Source organism: Schistocerca serialis, chromosome 4 (genome assembly GCF_023864345.2).
Source record: "Schistocerca serialis cubense isolate TAMUIC-IGC-003099 chromosome 4, iqSchSeri2.2, whole genome shotgun sequence".
In the NCBI taxonomy this organism is placed as follows: domain Eukaryota; kingdom Metazoa; phylum Arthropoda; class Insecta; order Orthoptera; family Acrididae; genus Schistocerca; species Schistocerca serialis.
The window spans coordinates 682,721,083-682,746,764 of record NC_064641.1 but is presented as its reverse complement, the minus strand read 5'-3'; the positions used below and the strand labels follow the sequence as shown (position 1 = coordinate 682,746,764).

The 25,682-nt window shown below is 41.4% G+C and overlaps 1 protein-coding gene across 2 annotated transcripts in view; it reads left to right on the top strand.

The window, feature by feature from the left end:
- Positions 1–255: 255 nt before the first annotated feature.
- The window catches only part of LOC126473168 (ABC transporter G family member 23-like), a 490,841-nt gene continuing 465,414 nt past the window's right edge, over positions 256–25,682 (top strand). For both annotated transcript variants that reach the window (XM_050100049.1, XM_050100048.1), the window contains exon 1: positions 256–342. The gene's annotated coding sequence lies outside the window, so the exon portion shown is untranslated. The remainder of the gene's footprint in view (positions 343–25,682) is intronic.

Here is a 25,682-nt window from a genome sequence, read left to right as displayed (position 1 = left end):
GACCAGACTCTTTCGTCAGAAAGCAGAGACAGTTACTTTACTATATATTATAGTCGAGAAGTGGTCATACGTCAGCCACGTGCCTACTGTGGTCTAGGAGACACCGCGCGTGCGCGCCACATGAGGTGTCCCTTCTGTGCGGCGGCTAGTCGCTCTTCGCTACTCGCTGGGTGCCTGTCGCTACCCCCACCTCGTTCCCGCCCCTCCAGGCGCCATTTGACAGCGGCTGGCCACGCCGGCCGCGGCAGCAGTCCGCGCGCGTCCTAGCTCGCAACAAGTGCGTACCTCAGTTCGGCGTCTCAACTTCTCCAGTCAACGCCGCTCACGACCCACATACGGCAGGTAAGCCAAGCAGCGAAAGTCGCCCCCGTCCAATATGCAACCGCAGCGCCCCGGCTTCGCCAATAGAAAGTGCTTAGTGCAGCCGGCGCTTCGTTCTGCGAAGGGTGCTGCGGCGAGCGTAATTGTCTTCGCTCAAAGTGTCTGCCTGTGGCTGCGTGACAGTGCCTAAATTTCGTCTGTGACTATAAAAATGCCACGAAATGAAATCGATCACGTCTGTAACTCAGCTGACATCGTGTCCCTATACTATCCGGGACACCAAGATTCGATTCCCGGCATCGACAACAGAGCTTTTTCTTGGAAACTGTGTAACACTAATACTAAAATGTAGACTTTCACGGCCGTAAATGTCATGTCCATTATAATTATCCGGGCTGTTATGCCGTGGTCGGTTGATGAATTCTGTGTCAATTCCCAACGTTTCGTCCCCGTCTGCGGAGGACATCTTCAAGGGGGTCTGTAGCTCGATGGAAGGTCCAACACACCCACCGTGGCTGCGTGACTGTGCCTAAATTTCGTCTGTGACTTTAAAAATGCCACTAAATGAGATCGATCACGTCTGTAACTCAGCTGTCAACGTGTCCCTATACTATCCGGGAGACCGAGGTTCGATTCCCGGCATCGAAAACGCTTTTTCTTTCCTTCGTGGAAACTTTGTAACACTGATAGTAAAATGTAGACTTTCACGGCCGGAAATGTCGGGTCCATTATAATTACCCGGGCTGTTATGCCGTGGTCGGTTGATGAATTCTGTGTCAATGCCCAACGTTTCGTCCCCGTCTGCGGAGGGGGTCTGTAGCTCGATGGAAGGTCCAACACACCCACTGGCTCGCTACTGAGTAGCCAGTGGGTGTTCTAACAACCCTACCACAACAAAGGTCAAAATTTAATAATGATTGTGGTGTTGCTCACGCTGCTAAACACTGCATCTTCGGGCAACAACAAAGTTATTACGTGGCAGGTGTCATTAGAGCACAGTTAATAAAGTCATTTCATGTAATAATAAATAAACTAGGCACTCATCTTTTTGTGTTTCCCACGCTGGTCTCGTTGTAAAATCATGGCTCAATCGTCGAAAATCTAGGTGGTGGTGATTCCAAGCTCGGATGCAAAGAGGCCTAGGTTTTATTCTGCTATATTCAAAAGTTTTATAGATGCGTTTCACAAACCATTCTTGAAGATTAAACCTTTGAAAGTTAGCACAATGGTGATGTAAAAAAGTAATCAGCACTCCGAATTTAAGTTACACTTCTTTTTTATTGCTTTTGTTGCAATATCACGTAACACAAAAAACATCACTTCACAATACAAAACATACTTGAAAACATCTTCCTCACTGTTAAAGTTCACATTTTATAAGCTGACTACAATATACGTCTTTTCAACATGACGTCCAAGACTTGACCCTCTCAAGGTCCGACTCTCTAACTAACTAACCGCTTACGCGCCCAAAAATCAAGAGTTACAAGCACGTGAAAGATCATAGTGACAAAAGAAAGAATACACACAAGAATAATATCATTGCAATACAAACATATCGATGAATCAAAGTACTTCTACATTAATGAAATCAGATCTGAATGTTGTCTCAGAAATATGTCAACTACTTTACAGAAATAGAGTAGAATATTACTGGTATCGAGAGATTCAGATGAGGTGCCGTAATGGTTACGTAATTCAAGTACCATTGCAGTGTGTTGGACCTTCCATCGAGCTACAGACCCCCTTGAAGATGTCCTCCGAAGACGGGGACGAAACGTTGGGAATTGACACAGAATTCATCAACCGACCACGGCATAACAGCCCGGGTAATTATAATGAACGTGACTTTGTAACACTGTTAACTCATTCGTACATGAGTCTGTGATCATTGTGGTTTGCTGAGAACAAAGGCGACTGCATGGCTTAATATATTTTCATGTATTACGTTGTTTCGGCTGCAGCTACAATGAGATCGGTAATTAAGATTAAAATAACATAATATTGAAAAATGTTAAGTTTGCATTATCAGGTGACAAAACTACGAAGTAACAGAAGGGATAACAACCACCAATATTTAGAACTCTTAAAACAAAGTTCATTGTCAGTTTCAGTAACACCTCGTATGTCTATTGCATCTAACACTGAACTTTAAATGTAGAGATGGTTTAAATGGCTCTAAGCACTATGAGACTTAACATCTGAGGTCATCAGTGCCCTAGACTTAGAACTACTTGTACCTAACCAACCTAAGGACATCACACACATCCATGCGCGAGGCAGGATTCGAACCTGCGACCGTAACAGCAGCGCAGTTTCGGACTGAAGCGCCTAGAACCACTCGACCACAGCGGCCGGCCTTTAAATGTTCAAAGATGTAAAATTGTGCACAGAACGAAAATAAATAAATAAATAGTATCCTATGAATATAATACTAGTGAGTCACCGGTTAAGTCATACAAATACTTGGGTGTAACACTTAGTAGGGATATCAAATGGAACGATCACATAGGCTCAGCCGTGGGTAAAACAGGTGGAGACTTCTTTTTATTGGTGCAATAATGGTATGGAATTGCTTACAGATCAGTCACGCCATCCATCCTAACATACTGCTCAGGCGTGTGGGACCTGTACCAAATAGGACTAGCAGGGGATGTTGAACGTATACAGAGAAGGGCAGCACGAATCGTCTCACAGGGTTGTCTGATCCACAGGAGAGTGTCACAAAGATGTTGAAAGAAAAGAACTGAAAGACACTCGAAGATAAACAGAAACCATCACGAGAAAGTCTACTAACAAAGGTAATAGGCTTTAAATGATGATTCTTAGAATACACTACAACCGCCTACGTAGCTTAATTATAGCACCCACAGAGGCATTTCAGCAATCAGTTTTCCCTGCGCTCCATAGGCGAATGGAGCGAGAAAAAGCCCTAATAACCGGTACCGTGGGACGTTTCATGCACTTCAGAGTGATTCAGAAGTGTAGAATTAGATGTAGATGCAGATATTTTACGATTTCTAATGATAAGTAAATGTTTTAATTTGTTGCCTTCCGTTGCTTTTAATGTACACTTCGCCTCTCATTTCTGTGTTTACATTCATCTTAATTATAGATCTAATGATGGCAATAACAGAAATGTCCAATGAATGAAAATATATTAAGTTATATAGACGGTTTTATTCTCAGTGTTTCCTCACTCTTATGAAGACAGCTGAAATGAATGGATCAGTTCCTGTTACGAATGTAAGCTAGTCAGTCCGATATCGGAACTGTTAGGACATCCAGATACTCTGTCGTTTGTTTTGCTGTATGCGACGATGTATTGTCATGATGTGAAAATATTTTTCCCTTTGGGTTTCTATCACAAACTTTTACAAAAGTTTGCGTAAACAGACATTTGTGTACCAACTGGCAGTAACGGTACGTCTAACTTCTAATGCTATAGTAGCAATATGACCTGTTTTAGAAAGAAAACTAGAAACTATCTTGTTAACAGCACTACGAATTCGTCGGACTTTTTGTAGACTTATTTTCCGTTCCATACACCTGTTAAGCCGAAAGATTTCTTTTCAGGATCATAACAATAAATCCAAGTTTTATCACCAGTAACGATATTCCAAAGCAAATCTGAAGGTCTGCCTTGGAATTTTTTTCGCAGTTTCTATGCAGCAATCAATGTGTTGTTGTTTTCGATTGGGAGTAAGTTTATGTGAAATCCAACGGCAACAAAGCTATCCCACGACGAAGTTGATGTACAATGTTTCGATCCATACCAATGCCCAATGTCTCTCCGATAAATCGGTAAGATGTCCGTCAATGTTCTTCAAGCATTGCTCCTGCTGTGGCAATGTTTTCATCAATTACCACAGTTCACCTGAGGAAAGTTCCCACTAAGAAAAAACCGATCTATTTTGAATCTGATATGCAAAATATAATCTGTTGCCTTAGATGCCTTTTCCTCCAAATGCATTATTATGTTGATCTTCTCATTGTTTAGGGGTTGATTACAATTTAAAACCGTAAAAAAAAATTCATAGCCCGCAAAAGTTTTGCAATCAAAGTCATTTTTCGATGCACACAAATTCTTTAAATGATGACAATTAACAAATTTGCTCGTATGTTTAGAAAAAATCACTTTCAAGTGTATCCCTCGTATAAACCATGTTTTTGTGGCAGTCGATTTTCATCTTTCGAACAGCATGTTAATGTTTATGTAAATGTTTGTTATAATTTACATTCATTCCAAAAGAGAAATATGTTTGCTGATACAAACGTTACCGTAAAAAACACAATTTACTTTCTCACAATTCTCAAAAGAAGAGGAGCTTTTGCAGAAGTTAGTATCACTGTACAACAACGATGGTTAGAATGCCAGTGAAGATCAGTACTGAATACGTGTAGTTCATGAGCTAGTGTGAGCTTTTTTAAATTGACTTCACTCGGTCCGCTTCCATGTAACGTCTCGTAAGTGAATGTGTGAGCGGCGCAGTGTTGCGTTTATGTTGTAGAGTCAAAGCAGAGGGTGAAACCCGATATCGGTACACAGTTCACTACAGGGTGCCGCCAGCTAAACGTTCTTTTCCGATGGAGCGGTCACCACCCGCAGTGTCTCATTTATTCACTCTCTGAGGTTTGGAACTTAGCCCAGAACTTAAACGTAGACCCTGGTGATCAGCGTCTCTCCTCCCCTTAACAGACAAATACTGGTGTTGAAATTTTTTTAGCAACCAAGATTCGAAGTGCTAACCACCATTTCACTAGCGTACGTTACAGACCTAGGCCACAGATGAGGTACAGGCCGCAAACTACAACCTGTTTCACAACAGCAACCACAATAAAATGATCTAAAGAAAAGTTAAAATCAATTCAGATTCACATGTAAACATTTTTTTCGGTTGTTGCATATCACACCCATTTTCAACCAGAAACTACAGTACTGTACTTGCAAGAAAGAATTTAAATAGACTCGATAGTGAAATGAGTCGCGACTGTTGTAAAATTGCACTTTCAGTTTTCCAGTACTAAAATTATTATTACGCAACTTTTGTCTGCAATCTTGCGGTTGACTATCAGTCATTATCAGAAAGTCAACTACTACCTGCAGCCGCGAGATAATTCAATTACGTCTTAATAAAGAGCAACTACGCATTTTCAATAGTTTAGAGCGGGACGTATGAGAGGAAACGCAGATTTCAATCAGAAAAAAGAATAATTACAAGTGAAGATGTATTACTTTAAAAATTATGATGTGACCTGTGTTCTGATATATAAGTATCGCATAGAGAAATGAGACTCCTTTATTCCCGATTAAATTCACTTAAGATGGTTCATGTAATAGTTGAAGCGCATTTGTGACATCAATAAATATAGATTGCAGCAAGAAAATGGCGTTTCAGTTTATAAAAGGAAAGTTTATACACATACTGCGGAAAATAGTTACGCCAATAAACATGGAAAAATGAGAATTATTGAAATCAAATGAAGCTATAAGGTTCCAGCTACCCTTTGAAGTCTCGAATTCGTCGCTTCAACCTGCATATACACATCATAGATATTTGAGACTTGGCTAGGTCTCTGAAACCTTATAGTTTCATCTGATTAGAGCACCCATGCGTGTGTTTCAGTCGGGATGCTTGAGGTGCTGTTCCAATACAGTTCGAGAGCCTCTGCAATGCTGCTTGTGTTTAGGGGGAATACCATGTGGGCTGAAGCGTAAAGGGAGTTTGGACTGAGGCAGGATGCGTGCTAAGATAGTCCGTGCAGTTCTGTAAAGCCATTGTGTCAGGTTAAGAGTCGTGGTTAGCTTATCTGCCTAGTGAGCAAGAGGCCGGTCGGTGTGGCCGTGCGGTTCTACACGCTTCAGTCTGGAACCGCGTGACCGCTGCGGTCGCAGGTTCGAATCCTGCCTCGAGCATAGATGTGTATGATGTCCTTAGGTTAGTTAGGTTTAAGTAGTTCTAAGTTCTAGGCGACTGATGACCACAGATGTTAAGTCCCATAGTGCTCAGACCAATTTAGTGAGCAAGAGATCCAGGTTTGAATCCCGGTATTGGTACAAATTTTCATTCGTTGCTTCAGTCTGCACATATACGTCATATAAATTATTGAAATGTCCACCTTTTACTTCTTTTAAGTGTTGATGTCAATAACTAAATGAATAAACGGGCTAAGCAGCTGTAGAGATTAAACCAAAACTTGATGTCGGCGGGGAAGGTGAGGACAGGTGAAAAGAGGAAGGGGGTCCACAATATCAAAGTTTGTCTGGCCGTCGGTTACCCAGTTACGCCAACGGACCCATCACTTCGACATCTAGATACTCCACCGGCTGTATAGCTGCACCATGGCTGTCTGGTACCTGCAATGCGATGCGTGCCGCTTACGTTAAAAGTGGTGCGCGCATATAAGCAGTATCATTGTCTGACTCCCTTCCAGCATAATTCATTCACTAACTATTTAAGTACGAAAATCACATGGATCATTTTTAGCAAATTGGTTGAAAGACCTACATAGCACATTATTACAGCGTCTACTATTTAATTGAGGCATTGAGAACCATTAGGGTCCAAAGCACAAAAACAAAGTTTTGGGAAAAATAGATGTTTGTGGAAATAAAATTTGTAGAGAAACCTGTAGTCTCAAGAGTCTAAACTGTTTTTTAAGCAAGTCTCAACTTCCTACAGTTCCTGTAAAAATAATGTACCCGCTTTATGAAGTATCAATTAATATTGAAGTTTATATTTACGAGTATTATTAATGTCAGTCCACAAAATTTCTATTTATAGGTTAGTGACAGTAGTGTCTTTTGACTGCTGTAACCATTTTCCACGCAAAAATGAGAACATGGATTTTCTTGAATTACAGCGCCAACTACCAAGAATCAAAACAAATGTTTAAGACAAAATGTACGTAGCTTTTTATGTAGAATCTGATTCTGCAATAAAAAATGGGGGTTCCCATTTGAAATTTTAAAGTTGCCTCCCACCCCACCCCCAGGAGGCTGGGGTGACGGGCTAATTTTAGCACCAGCAGATGTCCCCCTCGACAATAACCAACTTTGGGTTCTACAAGTTTTTTCGTGTGAAGCTTATTTTTCGAATTATTCTGGTTTATCAACTTAAAATTTACATCCTGAATATCGAAAATTTCGTAGGAAGGTTACGTTGTCGCATCGCTAACTGCACTAACTTCCATAGCTGCCGTACGGCGATGGAGCAGGCGGAGGATGATGGACGAATGGTAGGCATTGCCATGTGCCTTGGGCCGGTAAGCTAGACACTTCACTGACCGCATGAAATACGAGGCCTGTTCAGAAAGTAAGCTCCGATTGATTGCCAAATTGAAACCACAGTGAACATCAGAAATGTTTTACTTGTAACAATTAGCTACACCTTTCAGCTACTTCTCTACGTAGTCGCCGTTCTGACTTAGACTTTTGTCATAGCGTTGTACCAACTTTTCAATAGCCTCATCATAAAAGGCAGCCGCCAGTGCTTTCTGCCAATTCTCCACGCTGGCCTACACCTCGTTGTCTGTGTCAAAATGTTGTCTTCAAAGACAGCGGTTCATGTGACCAGAGATGAAACTCAGGGGGAGACAATTGCGGACTGTATTGTGGGTAATCTCACATTTCCATTTGAAAACGATACAGGAGCATCTTCATTGCCCCTGCAGAATGCGGCTGAGAATTGTCGTGAAGACGAAACAGCACGACAGTTATGTAATGTTAGCTGCATAGCTTCAGGCGAAATTTCTCACCAGGCCCTCGTACTTGGCGGCAGACACTATTTTCTAGACATCTTTACGCACTCACTGCGAGCTCAGAAATGAGAAGAGCGACGTGATGCTAACTGGGGTTATACTAGAGACACTACCCAACACATCTGTGCAAAGCTTTATCGGATTTTCATAGTCGTTTCCATTTCGCGACCGATCGGAGCTTACTTTCTGAACGCCCCTCGTACAAGAAACAGTTACAGATTTTTGATTACTTTTACAGTGGAAACCATTACTCGAACACTATACCTCGAGTGTACGTTGTGTCCCGTGGCTCGTTACAGAATAGGCACGCTTCATTTGGTTAGCTACTCCCATTATTTTTGGACCCTTATGGTACTGAAAATACCTGCACAGCAGTGCAAACGCGTTCGGCATGAGCCGCCTGTCTTGTTTGCAAACAAACTGGTTCTTTCGCTGACGACACTTGCTCCCGACAATCCTCTATCTCAAGCTCCCTGTCTGTACTGATCGGTTCTGTCTCGAATTTCCTTTTCAAGCAGTGTTTCAGTTGCAATTGTGTACCACCGCGGTATGTATAGTTTTACTGATGAAGAGTTGGTCGGTAAGCTCCTCGTGTATTGGCACTGAACGCAGTTGCAGGGAGGCACATAAGACGCTACTTTACGCTCAGCTGTTCCCGCAGAGATCGTAAACTTTTGCATTTTCACATAATCATTACTTCAAGCTTTGTGTGGTACGTTTTGGTGATTGCATATTTCATAATTTTTCACTGTTATTTAAGTATTTTTACAGAAAGGTAATTACAGTAACAAACTGAAAAGATCGAAGTTAACATCATTTGCAACAAGCTAGCAGTGGTTACGGACTCCTTGTGCCAAAAGATTCAGAACAACCTTCGAAATTTTGTTCGTGGAGTTTAGTTTCTCAATGATTGCAAGACACCAATAATGAACATGGCAGTTCTAAAGCTGCTCACGTAGGCTGATAGACCCTTGACGATATGTGTTTGTGTCACATCGTTCACTCATCTATCAACTGACGATTTAATGTAACGCATGAACTTCGTTCTTCTTCAGCTCAGAATGTAAAATAATATCTAGTCGCCATCTTTTAGTGGATCGAAGAAGTAAACGAGAAAATGACATTACCTCCAATGAATGTGCGGACAATGTTATTCAGAAGCAAAACAGAGTGTCTAATGAATAATTATGTAAAGCCGATAGTTTTATACTGTCCAAAGTGTTTCCATTCTTGGATACGTACATTCAACTGTACAGAAGACATCTTCACACCTATGATAACCAGAATTCTGTACTTTGCATATCTCTGTGTCTCAATGTCACTGGCCGACATTTTTTCCGTTCGTTCTTGTGGTTGTAAATCGCAGAATTATGCTGTATAAATTCGCAGCTCGCCTGTGAGTGGTGATTGTATTCGCATCTGTTCCTACTTCGCCCTTCTAGTGCACATTAATTTCGACAAGATATTTCTGCTGCAAGGGACTTAATGTTGCCGCGTAGCTGAGGTCGACGTATGCTCTTGTAAGAGACATCGAGTGGAGTCTGTTTATTTATTCCACCATGAATATCATATGCGTACGAAGAGTAAGGTGACAGTTTTAGTAATTAAGAGTCGTACACAGAAGAAAAAGAGGAAGTTTCTGTTTTCGTCTGCGGAAGGTATTCCCCAGATGCCAGCTACACACCGACCTTGGATTTGCGGCAAAGGCTGGCTACTTTTTTGAATGGCTTGTGTAATTGTCTTCAGTTACTGCTTTACGGATCTGAGCATTACGAATTCAAATTGCATATAATTTCTCCGCAGTTTTGCACTCAAAATGGACGTTTACGCAATCTATGTAAGTGCTATCCTTAACGGCGATGGCCGCAGATGGAAAAATTTATTCGACGAACAAGGATGCACAGAACTACATATGTAATGACTTAATACGGGTGAAAGAGATGTGAACTTGAGAACTTGCGCCAAGCATAATCGCTAATAACTTAAAAATCATCGTTAATTTCCTTGTATATGAAAATGTTCAAATGCACACAAGCGTTTTGCTAAAGATATTTATACTGTGTCATGACAGCCTCATGCATGAAAGTACTTTTCCTTCCCCGAATATGGCAGCGGCTTTTTGTCCTGGTGAGTCAGGTGAAGCCATGATTTTCACCACATTTAGTTTGTCAGCCTTCAGATGGCAAACAAAGCAAATACTGAAACTCTGACGCGTGAGTGCATTCATCTGTCGTTGTTTTGGGTATGTATTTATATGTTACAGAGATTAACTGGTGCCTCCTTTTCGCTATTAACAGGTCGAAACATGTTTTAAACAGTGACAAAATAGAACTGGCGTGCAGGTGGTCTTATTAATTATCAAACGGCTAAACTCAACCTGGCATAGTTACAGGTTGCCTATCTAACTGCTTCCAGGGGCGGCAGAAATATGACCTAATTAAACAATCCAACGTATCGCTGTAGTCGAAATCCACAGTTAGCAGGGGACCTTATCGGGGTACGTCTGATGGTACAAACGCGCAATACACAGATTTGCGGTGTGACAGTAGCCCGACGTTGGACTACATGGAAACGAGAGAGCGGGCACACTTATCCTGAACATTCCACTCTACTATGTCGACCAAAAAAAAAGTTCAAATGTGTGTGAAATCTTATGGGACATAACTGCTAAGGTCTTCAGTCCATAAGCTTACACACTACTTAACTTAAGTTATCCTAAGGCCAAACACACACACCCAACCCGAGGGAGGACTCGAACCTCCGCCGGGACCATATGTCGACCACAACAAGGGAGAATCACCATACTGTGCATCAAGAACGCCGTAAGTTCTTCACATGCTTCAGATGCGTTGGTTGCCGTTAATACCAGAAGACAAACAGCTGCGTTTGCATTGGTGCCGCGAGCGGGAAAAATGGACCACTGATGAGCGCATTTAGCGATGAATGGCGGTCTTCCACTGTCTCGGGTGACCATCGTCGGTGAGTATGGCGGCGAACTTGGGAGAATGTCCCTTTTTCCAACGCTCTGGAGATGCACACCGATGTTACGACTGTCATTGCGGCATGGGCAGCCTTCAGAAATGACATCAAGTCACGGCTGGTAGCGATACAGGGCAAAGTGACCCCACCATGATACGTCATGGACATCCTGCGTCCTCATGTGTGAGTTCTCATGCGACAGTACTGTGATGCCATTTTTCAACAGGACAATGATCGTGCACTCTTGCTACTTGCCTTTTTCAATATCTCGAACGTTGACTCCGCTCCATCGTCAGAAACTAGGGTATAAAGGACCAGCTTGCCTCAGGAGAGAAGTGGTCACATACTGACAACTTTTTTCATAAATTTCACTCTACATAACAGTCATTGAAATAACATTACATGCCGTCTCAATCCGGCAAGTTTCATTCAGTTTCCACGTTCCCTTTGCCACACTGTTTTTGTCAAGCAGCCTATTCCATCCAAAAGTATACATGTTCCACTGTTCTGTAAGCAAGAATCTTGTTTATTACTTAATGCAAATAGAGAAACACGGAATTAACAGGGACGTCTTTATTTATAGCCTCTGTATTTCGAAAACGAGCCGAACAAGTCGAATTTCAAGAGATCAAGGCTTGTTGACCGTATATCAATTCCCGTAGAGGAGTAGTTCCGTGTCCACAAAAATCATTGTATGCGACCGTAAAACTTCGTCGCCGTCCGGGGTGGCCGAGCGGTTCTAGGCGCTACAGTCTGGAACCGCGCGACCGCTACGGTCGCAGGTTCGAATCCTGCCTCGGGCATGGATGTGTGTGATGTCCTTAGGTTAGTTGGGTTTAAGTAGTTCTAAGTTCTAGGGGACTGATGACCTAATGAAGTTAAGTCCCATAGTGCTCAGAGCCATTTAAACCATTTTTGAAAACTTCACCGATACTTCTGCAGTAAACCGACGTGATGTAGGACTTCAACTCTGTATACTGCCTGCATCATATTAGGATCACATTTGTACAGACAGACAGAAGATGCACACGAAATACTGCATGCGTGTCTGAACGGTACATCGCGCACTCTTGCCCGTGACGACACTGCCCTTCCCGTTATGTTACGGCGCGGTGAAGTCCCTAGACTAGTTGCGAAAGCCCCTGCTCTGTTTACGTGTCCATTCATCGCTGATCAATACGTATGATTCACTACGATGCTCCCATTTCTCACATACCCCATGTCACGTCTCCACTCTCGTATGAATCATCTTCCACAGTTCCGATTTTCATCCGAACCGTGCGAAGACTGATCACTCCAACCGCGAACTTAAGTTCATCAGACACTGATCTCTCGTCCAATTGGACAAGTGTGCGTAAAATCGTTGCTGCAGTATTGTTGAAAAAACTCTTCAAGCAAGTTATTTAGAGAAATGAATGAAAAGCTACAGGAAGAATCAACGAAGTAAGAGCTTATGGACTATCAGACCAATTGTGTGATTGGATTGAGGAGTTCCTAGATAACAGAACGCAGCATGTCATTCTCAGTGGTGAGAAGTCTTCCGAAGTAGTGATTTCAGGTGTGCCGCAGGGGAGTGTCATAGGACCGTTGCTACTCACAATATACATAAATGACTTAATGGATGACATCGGAAGTTCACTGAGGCTTTTTGCAGATGATGCTGTGGTGTATCGAGAGGTTGTAACAACGGAAAATTGTACTGAAATGCAGGAGGATCTGCAGCGAATTGACGCATGGTGCAGGGAATGGCAATTGAATCTCAATGTAGACAAGTGTAATGTGCTGCGAATACATAGAAAGATAGATCCCTTATCATTTAGCTACAAAATAGCAGGTCAGCAACTGGAAGAAGTTAATTCCATAAATTATCTGGGAATACGCATTAGGAGTGATTTAAAATGGAATGATCATATAATGTTGATCTTCGGTAAAGTAGATGCCAGACTGAGATACATTGGAACAATACTAAGGAAATGCAATCCGAAAACAAAGGACGTAGGTTACGGTACGCGTGTTCGCACACTGCTTGAATACTGCTCAGCAGTGTGGGATCCGTACCAGATAGGTTTGATAGAAGAGATAGAGAAGATCCAACGGAGAGCAGCGCGCTTCGTTACAGGATCATTTAGTAATCGCGAAATAGATAAACTCCAGTGGAAGACTCTGCAGGAGAGACGCTCAGTAACTCGGTACGGGCTTTTGTTAAAGTTTCGAGAACATACCTTCACCGAAGAGTCAAGCAGTATATTGCTCCCTCCCACGTATATCTCGCGAACAGACCATGAGGATAAAATCAGAGAGACAATCCTTCTTTCCAAGAACAATACGAGACTGGAATAGACGGGAGAACCGATAGAGGTACTCAAGGTACCCTGCGCCACACACCGTCAGGTGGCTTGCGGAGTATGGTTCAAATGGCTCTGAGCACTGTGGGACTCAACATCTATGGTCATCAGTCCCCTAGAACTTAGAATTACTTAAACCTAACTAACCTAAGGACAGCACACAACACCCAGCCATCACGAGGCAGAGAAAATCCCTGACCCCGCCGGGAATCGAACCCGGGAACCCGGGCGTGGGAAGCGAGAGCGCTACCGCACGACCACGAGATGCGGGCTTGCGGAGTATGGATGTAGATGTAGATGTAGAAGACTGTCAGATGGAATTGCTAAGCCACTTCCTGTTTTACGTGGCTTAACATGGTACGTGCTCCCAGTAAGGTACGCCATTCATACTTCCGGACTGATGACTACTGCACAGTGATATCTTTCAGAAATGAAAAAAAAAAGAACATCGCCCCTTTCTACCGGCTGGTAGGGCCGTATACAAAGTCGAACTATTTTTTGCTGTATGGTTAAGTAAACCTCAAGCATAATGCTTAGTTTTTGAGCTAATGTGATAAAAGCCCTATTTCTGAAATCGATCAGCGAATGTAAAACTCAATTTTATTACAGCCATATGTTCAAATCAAATATCGAGAGCTGCGTCTGTTCTCCATAATTTACCTTACGGAGATTGGCAGACGGCAATTTCTGAACCCACACCATTTCATTCACTTTCTGTTGTACTCACTAGCGGAGCGTCAGAAGAACTAAAGTTGATAAGTCTCCATATCAACTTGAGTCACCCTGGTTTCACTGCCCTCTACATGAAATACACGATCTGTGGCAATGATGGTCTCCATAGATAAGACAGTTATCTCCTAGATCATTGTACCAGCAGATGAAGATTCTAGATCAAGTGAATATGATTATGTCCGGATATCTATTTGCACAATTTCCACTACTGCATTACACAGGTCTAGGAAAAGGAAGAGGGTAAGAATAGGTTCTGTTTAAGCTTTAAAGTAGCAGATCTGATTCCACATACGATACGTATCTTTAGTATAGTGCAGGGGTTCCCAACAAAATTTTCTCAAGGACCCCCTCATCGAGCATGATTGGTACCTTGCAATATCACGTTATCAAGTACCCAAAAAGCAAAATTAAGAGTCTTTTTATAGGTTTTCTATTTTTGGTACTTAGAAAAAACGTTGACATTTTCATTATTGAAAAAATATTGAGCTTAAAACTTTTTCAATTTAGCCATCATTGTTATTGCAAAATTTTTTATTATTGCTCAAAATTTTTGTCTTCAAATCTGGGTGTTTAGTATAACAAACTCCTTAAAAAAATAAAAATTGAGTATGAACTGAAAATACCAGGAAAAAATTAAAACTGAGTGTATTGGTTTTTCAAGTGTACTACACTTGAGATTGCATTGAGTAGACATGTGTGAAAAATAAGAAAACACTAATTTCATACAAGGTATTATTTATTTGAAAAAATACGGTTACAACAGAGTACTCCATCAGTATACAGTTAGTTTTAATTTTCAGTTCTTAATGAGATGAGTTCAAACTGAGTGTGTGTGTGCTTGTGTCAGTTGGCTCTAGGAAGACGCTAGACGAAGAAGATAGCGTTCGCTAAAGCTCAGCTCATGCAAGAAGCGGCCAAAACAAAAAAATCTATAATTATACGAAATATATTTAATATATTTTTTATTCTAATAGCATCTTGCGAAACCCCCTGGCATAGCTCGTGGACCCCTGGCGGGTCCGCGGACCACCTGTTGGGAACCACTGCAGTGTATTGTGGAGGATGCGCGGTACATGTAGCCTTCCATTGCCTTCTCTCTTCACTCACTGACACCACAGAGTAAAAAAGACTGTCAGTACATCTCCGTGTAATCCTGAATATCTCTGTTTTTATTGTCATGATCATTACCGCTGGCCGCTGTGGTCGAGCAGTTCTAGGCGCATCAGTCCGGAAGCACGCGGCTGCTAGGTCGCAGGTTCGAATCCTGCCTCGGGCATGGATGTGTGTGATGTCCTTAGGTTAGTTAGGTTTAAGTAGTTCTAAGTTCTAGGGGGCTGATGACCTCAGAAGTTGAGTCCCATAGTGCTCAGAGTCGTTTTGAACCATTTGATCATAACCCAAAATTTATACTGGAGGAAGTAATACGCGTACCAGTCATATTAATATGACCACTCTCTGTATCTGATGTCAACCTACAATAAGCACTCACAGACGGCACGTGACAGAACTGGCAGCGGATGGTATGTAAAGCGTGTAGAGGAAACGCGGGAAACAGTGCAGTCATTGTCGTAATGCGGAAACGGAGCAAATCAGCTGACGTCCAAAAGGCCACGATCACTAGCGTTCTGGCCAAGGGTGAAAGCATTAATGGTTAACATTAATTAAAACTTCCGGGCTGAATTGCCGTGATCCATATATAAAACTTCTTCTCCTTCCTGACGTTTCGTTGGCTACTGCGGGCAACATCATCTGAGGTGAGTCGGCGACTGGCTGCTAAGCGTTGGTGGTCCCGCTTATATAGAGCGTATAGATAGCGCCACCACTCGTCACGTGCTCTCGACTTTAAAACTATCTCTAACTAGTGCCATCTCTCTCGATTACAGGTAATCGATAGTCACTTCGTTGGTACAAAATCGACCGCCATATCTTGTCTAGTTTTAATCCTTCTTCTTTTCTATTAAAATTATTTCCTTGCTTGTAGATCTCTGTAGCTTCTCTATACATGCGAGTATAATAATGTGAGGTCCTCGCTATCACGTTTGTCTCACTAAATTTTTATTTCGTGATCACCGCCTTTGTAAACGTGTTCCGCTACAGCTGATTTGTCAATCTGTCGCAATCTACAGTTCCTTTTGTGTTCCGTTAGGCGGGTATTAACACTCCTTTTAGTTGTTCCAATATAAACCATGCCACAGCTACACGGAATTTATACACACCTGGGGTATGGAAGAAAAGCTTTTACAGCCGACGGTTGTTGTTGTCGTGTATTTTCGGACACTTTTCTTCTAGGGTGGAGTGCTCGATCTATTTCCTTTTCAGTGTACCCATTTCTCTTGAAAGCCGTTCGCAAATGGCTTAATTCACCTTGCAAGTAAATTGGCTCACAGGTCTTATTAGCTCTGTCCACTAAAGATTTTATGACTCCTCTCTTCTGCCTAGGATGATGATTCGAATTCTTATGTAGGTAACGATCGGTGTGTGTGTCATTCCTATATACCTTGTGCCCTAAAGTCCCATCTGCCCGTTTAATAACCAATACATCCAAAATACGTAGTTGTCCATTACTCTCTTTCTCCATGGTGAATTGTATCTTTGGATTGAAACTGTTTATGTGCACCAAAAAATCACTCAGTTCCTTTTCAGCATGATTCCGTATCAGAAAGGTGTCATCCACGTATCGATACCATTTCAGAGTTTTTTTTTTTTTGGGCCGGCTGCAGCACCTAATGAAGTCGCCGGCCGTGAAAGCTTACATGTTATCATTAATGGTTAAGTTTGTAAACTGTTCGCGTGCCGTGTGATGGCAGGGATGAACGACGGCCGGGGAGGTGTGTACGGGCGAATAGACATGCAGATGCTGAGATTCTGACGGCCCAGACAAGGGGCTACCAAGAGTGTCTCATCAACGACAGTTCAGCGAAAGTTGCTGCGTGTGGGCCTCCACAGCAGGCGCCTGGTCCCTGCATGCTGACTGCTGTCAATCGGCGACGAAGGTTGGAATTTGCACGCCAGTGGACGTCCACTGAGTGGTAACAGCTGGTCTTTTCAGATGAATAACGTTTTATTGTCCATCGGGGAGATGGCCGTTGGCGTATACGGTACTACAACAATCGTTAGAAGGGTCCGGGCCGAAGCAGGACACGTTATGGTCTGAGGAACGTTTTCGTGTCGTTCCCTGGATGACTTCATTTTGGTAGGCAGAATGGATGAACAATAGCATCATCTATTCTTAGGGACCATGTCCACCCCTATATGTAGTTTGTGTTTCCTCGGCACGATGCATCAATTATCTGGACAATTCAACGTGTCACACCGCTCTCATTGTACATGCGCGGTTCGAAGTGCACCAGGATGGGTTTCCCGTACTCCCCTAGCCATCAAACTCCCCTGTTTTAAACCAAATAGAGAATCCGTGCGACCACTTCAATCGGGCTGTTCGCACCACGAATCCTTAACCTTGAAAGTGGCTGGACATGGCATTGGAGTCGGCATGGCTCTACATCCTTTCAGTACCTTCTAGAAACTCACTGACTCTTTACCCTACATGTCTGCGCTGTAAAAAGAGATTATGCAGGCTCCTGGCAAGTGGTCACGTTAATGTGACTGGACCGCGTATGTATCTCTCCTTTCCTCGGAACGCAAGCTCTCGGAAATTTAAGAGGAAGACATTTACACACGTACACGACTCAGCTGTATTGTCGCTGTATTTCACTGGGTATTTATGTGACGCTCCCTCGGATGCTAAACAAAGCCATTTTTTCGCTGAAACTTTCTAATCGAATGCATTTGCCAAGGTTAATGTAGTCTCATATTAACGAACAATACTCAAGAATTGTTGGACGAGATTTTCTTAAGCGCTTACGAAGCCGCGGCATTATTCTACAAAACCATTCATGTCCCTTCTCCACAGACAGCCCTAAATATTAATGATTGGTTATACCATATCATCGACGAGTATGTAATCCAACAGTACCGCGAATTTTCTCCTACTCACGCATATTACCTCACTTTTTTTGGGTTTTGGATCACCGCTATTCAGATGGGCACAAGCCTTGGGTCTCATACTGAATCCTAAAAATTACAGACGATCCCGATATGGCAACACAAGTTAATCAGGTAATCTTTTTCGTCATATAGTCCTTCTCATACTTTTCTACTGTACACATGTACGCTATCAAAAACACAGTAAAATCATCTGGACACAACCCTCAAAGCGCAACTAAATTGAGCCTAAGAGACTGTAACTGTATTCGGTAAACTCTCTTACTTCTCTACACGCTATTAATTTTTTTTCATTTAAAGTAAACACAATCTCAATACTACTGCCGAATTTGTAGTAATGTTGTAGAAAGACATTAGGCAAATAGTGAAAAATCCGGAGGATCCGAGCCATACTTGAGTGTCTACGTAAGCTATTGTGCAGCGTTCTGTTCTTTTGTCACATTAGTTCATCTTGCACTCAGTTAGGATACATGCGACTAGATATGTGGCGCGATTCTTACTCGCTCTTCATCGCTTGCTTCGTCACTCCATTATTTCTCTTTTCTGGACTAATAGAGGTATGAGTATTTCGTTATATCTACCCTGTTAGCACTTCATTACTCCCATTTGGTAAAATGTTGATATTATGGAATTAAATTTTGTTAAGTATTAATAGTGCTGACATTACTTTCATATTTATACTCATTTCTATTCTTCTTTCTTTTCTTCTTCTTCTGCTTCTGATACGTATGAGCCGCTGTGGATTACAGTTATTTGAACCGATTCTCCTTTATTCCCTTCCACATTTCTCTCATCATTTGTCGAGGTTTCTCTCTAATTTTTTCTATCGAATACCTCCGGTCTTCTTGGCTTCCCCAGTATCTTGTGGAGTTATGTGGCGTTCGTCCATGTCCAAAACTGTTTCAAATGGGTCTGAGCACTATGGGACTTAACTGCTGTGGTCATCAGTCCCCTAGAACTTAGAACTACTTAAACCTAAGTAACCTAAGGACAACACACACATCCATGCCCGAGGCAAGATTCGAACCTGCGACCGTAACGGTCGCGCTGTTCCAGACTGTAGCGCCTAGAACCGCTCGGCCACTCCGGCCGGCCCGTCCATGTCCCTTCAAACTTCTTTGCACCATGTGTTACCCATTTTTAATTTACCATAGTAAGTGAACCGTCTTTTTGACAGTCTGTTATTATTATTTTTCTTATTATTATCATCATTTTATTTTTCTCGCTGGGATTTCTGACGTCCACATGCCAATTACAGTTCTCTACATTATTTTTTTGTATTGCTCCTGTATTTCTTCGTGCTTTCACTGTGTATCTTCGATCCATTTTTGAACTTGTTTCTTTTTTCCATCTCCAGTGGAATTCATCCAGGTGTAACACTTTTTTTACAAAACAGTGTTGCTTCTTTTTTCTCGCTTATGTGTAAGTCTCTCTTGACTTCTAAAATAAATACAGCTTAATGTTGGGTTCATCTGCCGAAGGTATTTAAAGATAGATTAAGGAAGGAAGATGTAGAGTTTTAAGTCCCATCTACTACGAGGTAATTAGATACGGAGCACAGGCTCGGCGTGGGGAAGGATGGGGAAGGGAACCGGCCGTGCCATTTCAAGGGGACCATCCCGGCACTTGGCTGGAGTGATTCAGGGAAATAACCGAAAACCTAAATCAGGATGGCAGGACGGGGATTTGAACCGTCGTCCTCCGTCCTCCCGAATGCGAGTCCAGTGCACTACCTCTGCTTTGTCATTATGAGCTAGACTTATTATTATTATTATTATTCTTTCCTGTCTCAGACGTTATGTTTGGTTAAAAATGGAAAGTGACGCGGACCTTGATCAAGCGTCACTTCCTTTTAACTGTACGGTATATGTTACATTGCATTTAGAAACTTTCGGGTAATTGAACATGTATCAATAATTACAGATTTCTGTAGTTGTATATATACGTTTGGATGTAGCTATATTGCGTTGATGTACTGGTGGATATTGCGTGGTATGACTCCTGTAGTTGATAGTACAATTGGTATAATGTCAACTTTATCCTGATGTCACATGTCCTTGACTTCCTCAGCCAGTTGGATGTATTTTTCAATCTTTTCTCCTGTTTTCTTCTGTATATTTGTTGTATTGGGTATGGATATTTCGATTAGTTGTGTTAATTTCTTCTTTTTATTGGTGAGTATGATGTCAGGTTTGTTGTGTGGTGTTGTTTTATCTGTTATAATGGTTCTGTTCCAGTATAATTTGTATTCATCATTCTCCAGTACATTTTGTGGTGCATACTTGTATGTGGGAACGTGTTGTTTTATTAGTTTATGTTGTATGGCAAGTTGTTGATGTATTATTTTTGCTACATTGTCATGTCTTCTGGTGTATTCTGTATTTGCTAGTATTGTACATCCGCTTGTGATGTGATCTACTATTTCTATTTGTTGTTTGCAAAGTCTGCATTTATGTGTTGTGGTATTGGGATCTTTAATAATATGCTTGCTGTAATATCTGGTATTTATTGTTTGATCCTGTATTGCAGTCACGAATCCTTCCGTCTCACTGTATATATTGCCTTTTCTTAGGATGCGTCTTGATCGATGTGTGGCTGTGTTAGATGATACGGGTGCTTGCCATGTAGTGTTTTCTTTTTCCAATTTACTTTCTTTCTATCTGTTGATGTTATGTGATCTAAAGGGTTGTAGAAGTGGTTATGATATTGCAATGGTGTGGCCGATGTATTTATATGAGTGATTGCCTTGTGTATTTTGCTAGTTTCTGCTCGTTCTACAAAGAATTTTCTTAAATTGTCTACCTGTCCATAATGTAGGTTTTTTATGTCGATAAATCCCCTTCCTCCTCCTTTCTGCTTAATGTGAATCTTTCTGTTGCTGAATGTATGTGATGTATTCTATATTTGTGGCATTGTGATCGTGTTATTATTATTATTATTATTTTATTATTATTATGTGTAACTAATGTGCATTGCACATTACTATGTTAAGTATGAAGATAATCTCAAAGGTGCTTGATTATATTTAAGAGTGTGCCTGGAGGCCCTTGCCAATCACACAAACGCAAATAAGTAAAAACGTAAAAATAATAGACATCAATTTCAACTGTATAACATTATTAGAAAGAATCTATATTCCCACTGAATAATATAGGGGAGACGGGGACACGTTTACGCACGGGTCACGTTTCTCGGGAACCCCTGTTGCTAGAGCGCTACCGACAATGGAAGATTAGTGTTGCACCTACTGAAGTCTCTCCCAAACTTCGCGGCACCAGCTGAGTGAACACTCCGGCGCGAAGAACATATTTGTGTTTTTGTGCAAAGCGAATAAATTTTGTTACTCAACTGTCGAAGCTCCTAGGGGGGAAATACCATTTAGAACTGAGAACAGAGAATTATGTGTTTGTTTACAGGAGGTTATTCAACTTGACAAGGTACATTTTTTATAGTCTGAAAGCCTAAAAGTTAATACTGTAGCTTCGAAGATAATTCAAACCTGGCGATGGGGCACGTTTACGCAGTTCTGTTGGAGCACATTTACGCACTATTTTGCATTGCCTAAAAGAGGAAATCAGCTATCTGAAATGACACCGCGATCGAGCAACATTAAGGCACTAGCCGTCGGAGAAGGAATGTAATAAATGAAGGCGTAGGAGATTAAAAGGAAGAAACTACTTTTAAAACCTATTTTAATCTAACGAATCTGAAGCAGAAAGAGTTATTTCTTTGCGAGCAAGGATTGATAAGGAGAAGAAGTTGTTTAATCCAAGAACAATTTTTTTGTCGACCATCGTCGCAGGCGATGAAACATGGGTTCATCAATTCGAAACAAAACGACAATCTCTTCCGAAGAAAATGCACAAAGCCGCAACCTCGGCCGGTAAAATCACGGAGACGGTTTTTTCTGCTTCTGAAGCGGTTATTCCGTTTGATGTCCTCCATCATGGTCCAACGATCAGCTCTGAAGTCTACTGTGCTACCCTCAGGAAACTGGAGAAACGATTTCAGCTTGTTTGTCGCCACAGGAATGAAAAGATTAGATTAGATTATATTAGTACTTGTTCCATAGATCATGAATACGACACTTCGTAAATATGTGAAACGTGTCAGGTTAATAAAAGGCGTATATACAAGATATTACGTTACACAAAATACTACATGACAATATTTTTTGGGGGGTGGGGGTGGGGAAATTACCCACTTACTATATCCAGAAATTCATCTAAAGAGCAGAAGGAGTTGCCATTCAGAAATTCTTTTAATTTCTTTTTAAATGCTATATGGCTATCTGTCAGACTTTTGATGCTATTAGGTAAGTGACCACAGACTTTTGTGGCAGCATAATTTACCGCTTTCTGAGCCAAAGTTAGATTTAACCTTGAGTAGTGAAGATCATGCTTTCTCCTAGTGTTGTAGCCATGTACACTGCTATTACATTTGAATTCGTTCGGATTGTTAATAACAAATTTCATAAGTGAATATATACAGGGTGGTTAGAAAATGTCTGAAACGCTTGTAGTCATGTTGTAGGGAAAGTTGTACTGAGACATAAATGTCAGGAAAAAAATTCGATACGTTGCGCCGTTTCCGAGTTATTTAGCATAGAAGTTAGCCAATCAGATCGTCGCGCACGTAAATTCAAGTTTCAGCTAACGAGACAAAGCACTCGTTGGGCAACACCGCCCCTGGCAGGCCGCTTTAATGCGAGCGCGCGACGCCCCGATTGGCTAAATTCTATGCTAAATAACTCGGAAACGGAGCAACGTATCGAGTTTCTTTCTTAACATTTATGTCTCAGTACAATCTGCCCTACAACATCACGACAAGCGTTTCGGACATTTTCTGACCACACTGTATACTGTGAGGCTACAGTGAAGATCCCTAGCTCTTTAAATGTGTCTGCAGGATGATCTTGGATGAGCTCCAGCAATTATTCTCATCACACGCTTTTGTGCAATGAACACTCTTTTACTCTATGATGAGTTACCCCGGAATATGATGCCATACGAAAGCAGAGAATGAAAATAGGCGTGGTAAGCTAATTTACTGAGATGTATATCGCTAAAATTTGCAATGACCCTAACAGCATAAGTAGCTGAACTCAAACGTTTCAGCAGATCTTCAGTGTGTTTTTTCCAGTTCATCCCCTCATCAATGCATACACCTAGAAATTTTGAATATTCTACCTTAGCTACCGATTTCTGATCTAAGTCTATATTTATTAATGGTGTCATTCCATTTACTCTGTAGAACTGTATATACTGTGTTTTGTCAAAGTTTAATGAGAGCCCATTTGCAGAGAACCACTTAATGATTTTCTGAAAAACATCGTTTACAATTTCATCAGTTAATAATAAAACGAAATGCTTCATGACAACCCAAGGCTTCATATAACTCTGCTCACCCGAGAGGAGCTCACTAAACTTCATTGGACTGCTCTTCCCCACTCACCACACAGCACTTGATGTTAAGGTTATTGATGCGGCAAAACGTTGGCTCCGACGTCGACCAGAGAGCGGTACCATGCGGACATACAGATCCTCGCACTAAGATGGCGTAAGGCCGTCGCATTGAACGGAGATTGTGTTGAAAAATAGGGTTTTGTAGCAAAAAGACTGGTGAATAATATCGTGTATTCGAATGCTGGATAAAACCGAATTGCTTTCAGGAAAAAGTGTTCCGTTACTTACTGCAAGCCCCTCGTGTACTCGTCAACTTTCGCTTCTCAAAGGTATTTTTACTATTGCCATTGTTTATGGCAGTATTCTACGTTCTATGGTCAATGAAAAGGGATTTAATGGTGGCTGTAGGCTACTCTAGTATTTCATAATACTGTATGCTTTCTCCTCGGTATTAATCGATATCACTCATGAGAGCAATGGACGCGCAGCCATCTATTGATGCTATTATTTGAACCGCTGCTTAGCTTTGTCAACTTGCATGTTTACAATATAAGCCTAGGAAAAAATGAGAGATAGTCTGAAACACTATATAACTGCGTAAACCACAAAGGGAAAGAAAGATTAAGGTTTCAGTCCGCTTGGGCGTGTTATCAGAGGCTTCTATCATACGTTGTTTTGACTTAAGTCTTCCGTAGCCACTAACTGTATAACGATATATATTTGCTACGAATGCAGATACTATTGTAGCTTCGTGATGACTCGGAGGTTTTTGGAACCGGAGCATTCGCGAATTTCCACTTGGAGGTTTCGACTTGCTCCGTATGGAAAAAAAAGCACAGAAATTTAAGGATTGAGCTGATTCTCCTCCATTATAGTTATTTGTTGATTCATTTCCATACAAAAAGAACTTCAGGAATTAGCCAATTCATGTCTGCTTAACAGAGATTGGAAACGCACAGAAAAAAACTTTGTTCAAATTGTCTCTGTTAATAGTGAATTGCGCATCAAATTAGTATTGGTTAGTAGGGGATAAGCAGGTCTCTTTTTTTCTCTCCAAGAGAACTAAACTCTTGGATATGAGAAGGTTTGAAGAGCGCAACTGAATTTAAAGTAACAAGTATATTGTTCATTTTGACTTGAGGAAGCAGGAAAAATAAGTGAAGAACAACAAAATACATTTTTCCTTGTAAAATAAAAGAAAATATTTTACTAACGTTAAACTTGCAGTGAGTCATAAATAAACATCATTTCCACGCAGAAATAAACTACTTCAGTTGTTTTTGTAACAAGTTCCACACGTGTAATCAACGGTTTGACGTCAATAAAGGATAGCTGTCGTAATCAAGACGATTGGTTTAAAAAACTGACTATTACTCGCACGCCATGCCTTCTTTTGGCCTTCGAAATGACTGACCGAGGTAATGAACACACTTCGTATGCAGCTATCGCATACACTCAGGGTGTGCTTTTTGTGCTTTGACGTGATGTAAGTTTTATGACAAGTTCCACAAGATTAGATAACGGCAGAATAAGACTGTTGAAACCAGCCATGTTGGAACAATAAAAGTGTCTACATTGCGATCGCGACTTACGGTGTTGTTTTCTAGCCATACCGATCTGCCCACAACATAGCACGTGTACTTTAGGAAATGACTTACCAAGTTTAACGTAGACAGCGTGGCACGATATAACTGGGAATTTTTCGCATTCACGAACCATTGCCGGAGGTGCACGAAAAGATGAGTTCTCAAAATGGACTGGTGATGGAACTCTAAACCTATGCGTTAGCAGTATGGCACTTATCCACTTTTTTCCGCCCCTTACAGCCCATCTTTCGCTCACCAAAATCGTCTTCGTCGATGTGATGCTTCCTCACCTAACATTCTTTTAGTTTTTCTTTGTATTTTTAAACTTTGGTGATTTGGTTTACTTCTTTCTGCTTAAAATACTCATTATTGGCCGCAGATAAATGCAAGCTGAAATAAAGGAACATGACATATGATGTTTTTACGTACTTGAAATTATTTTCCATTTCATAAACATGAACGTCCGTTCCTCGAAAACAAAAGAAAGTAATGCTCCAAACTGAAAATGAAAGATGTTTTTCTCAATGAATGTAATACCTGATTTTACAGCT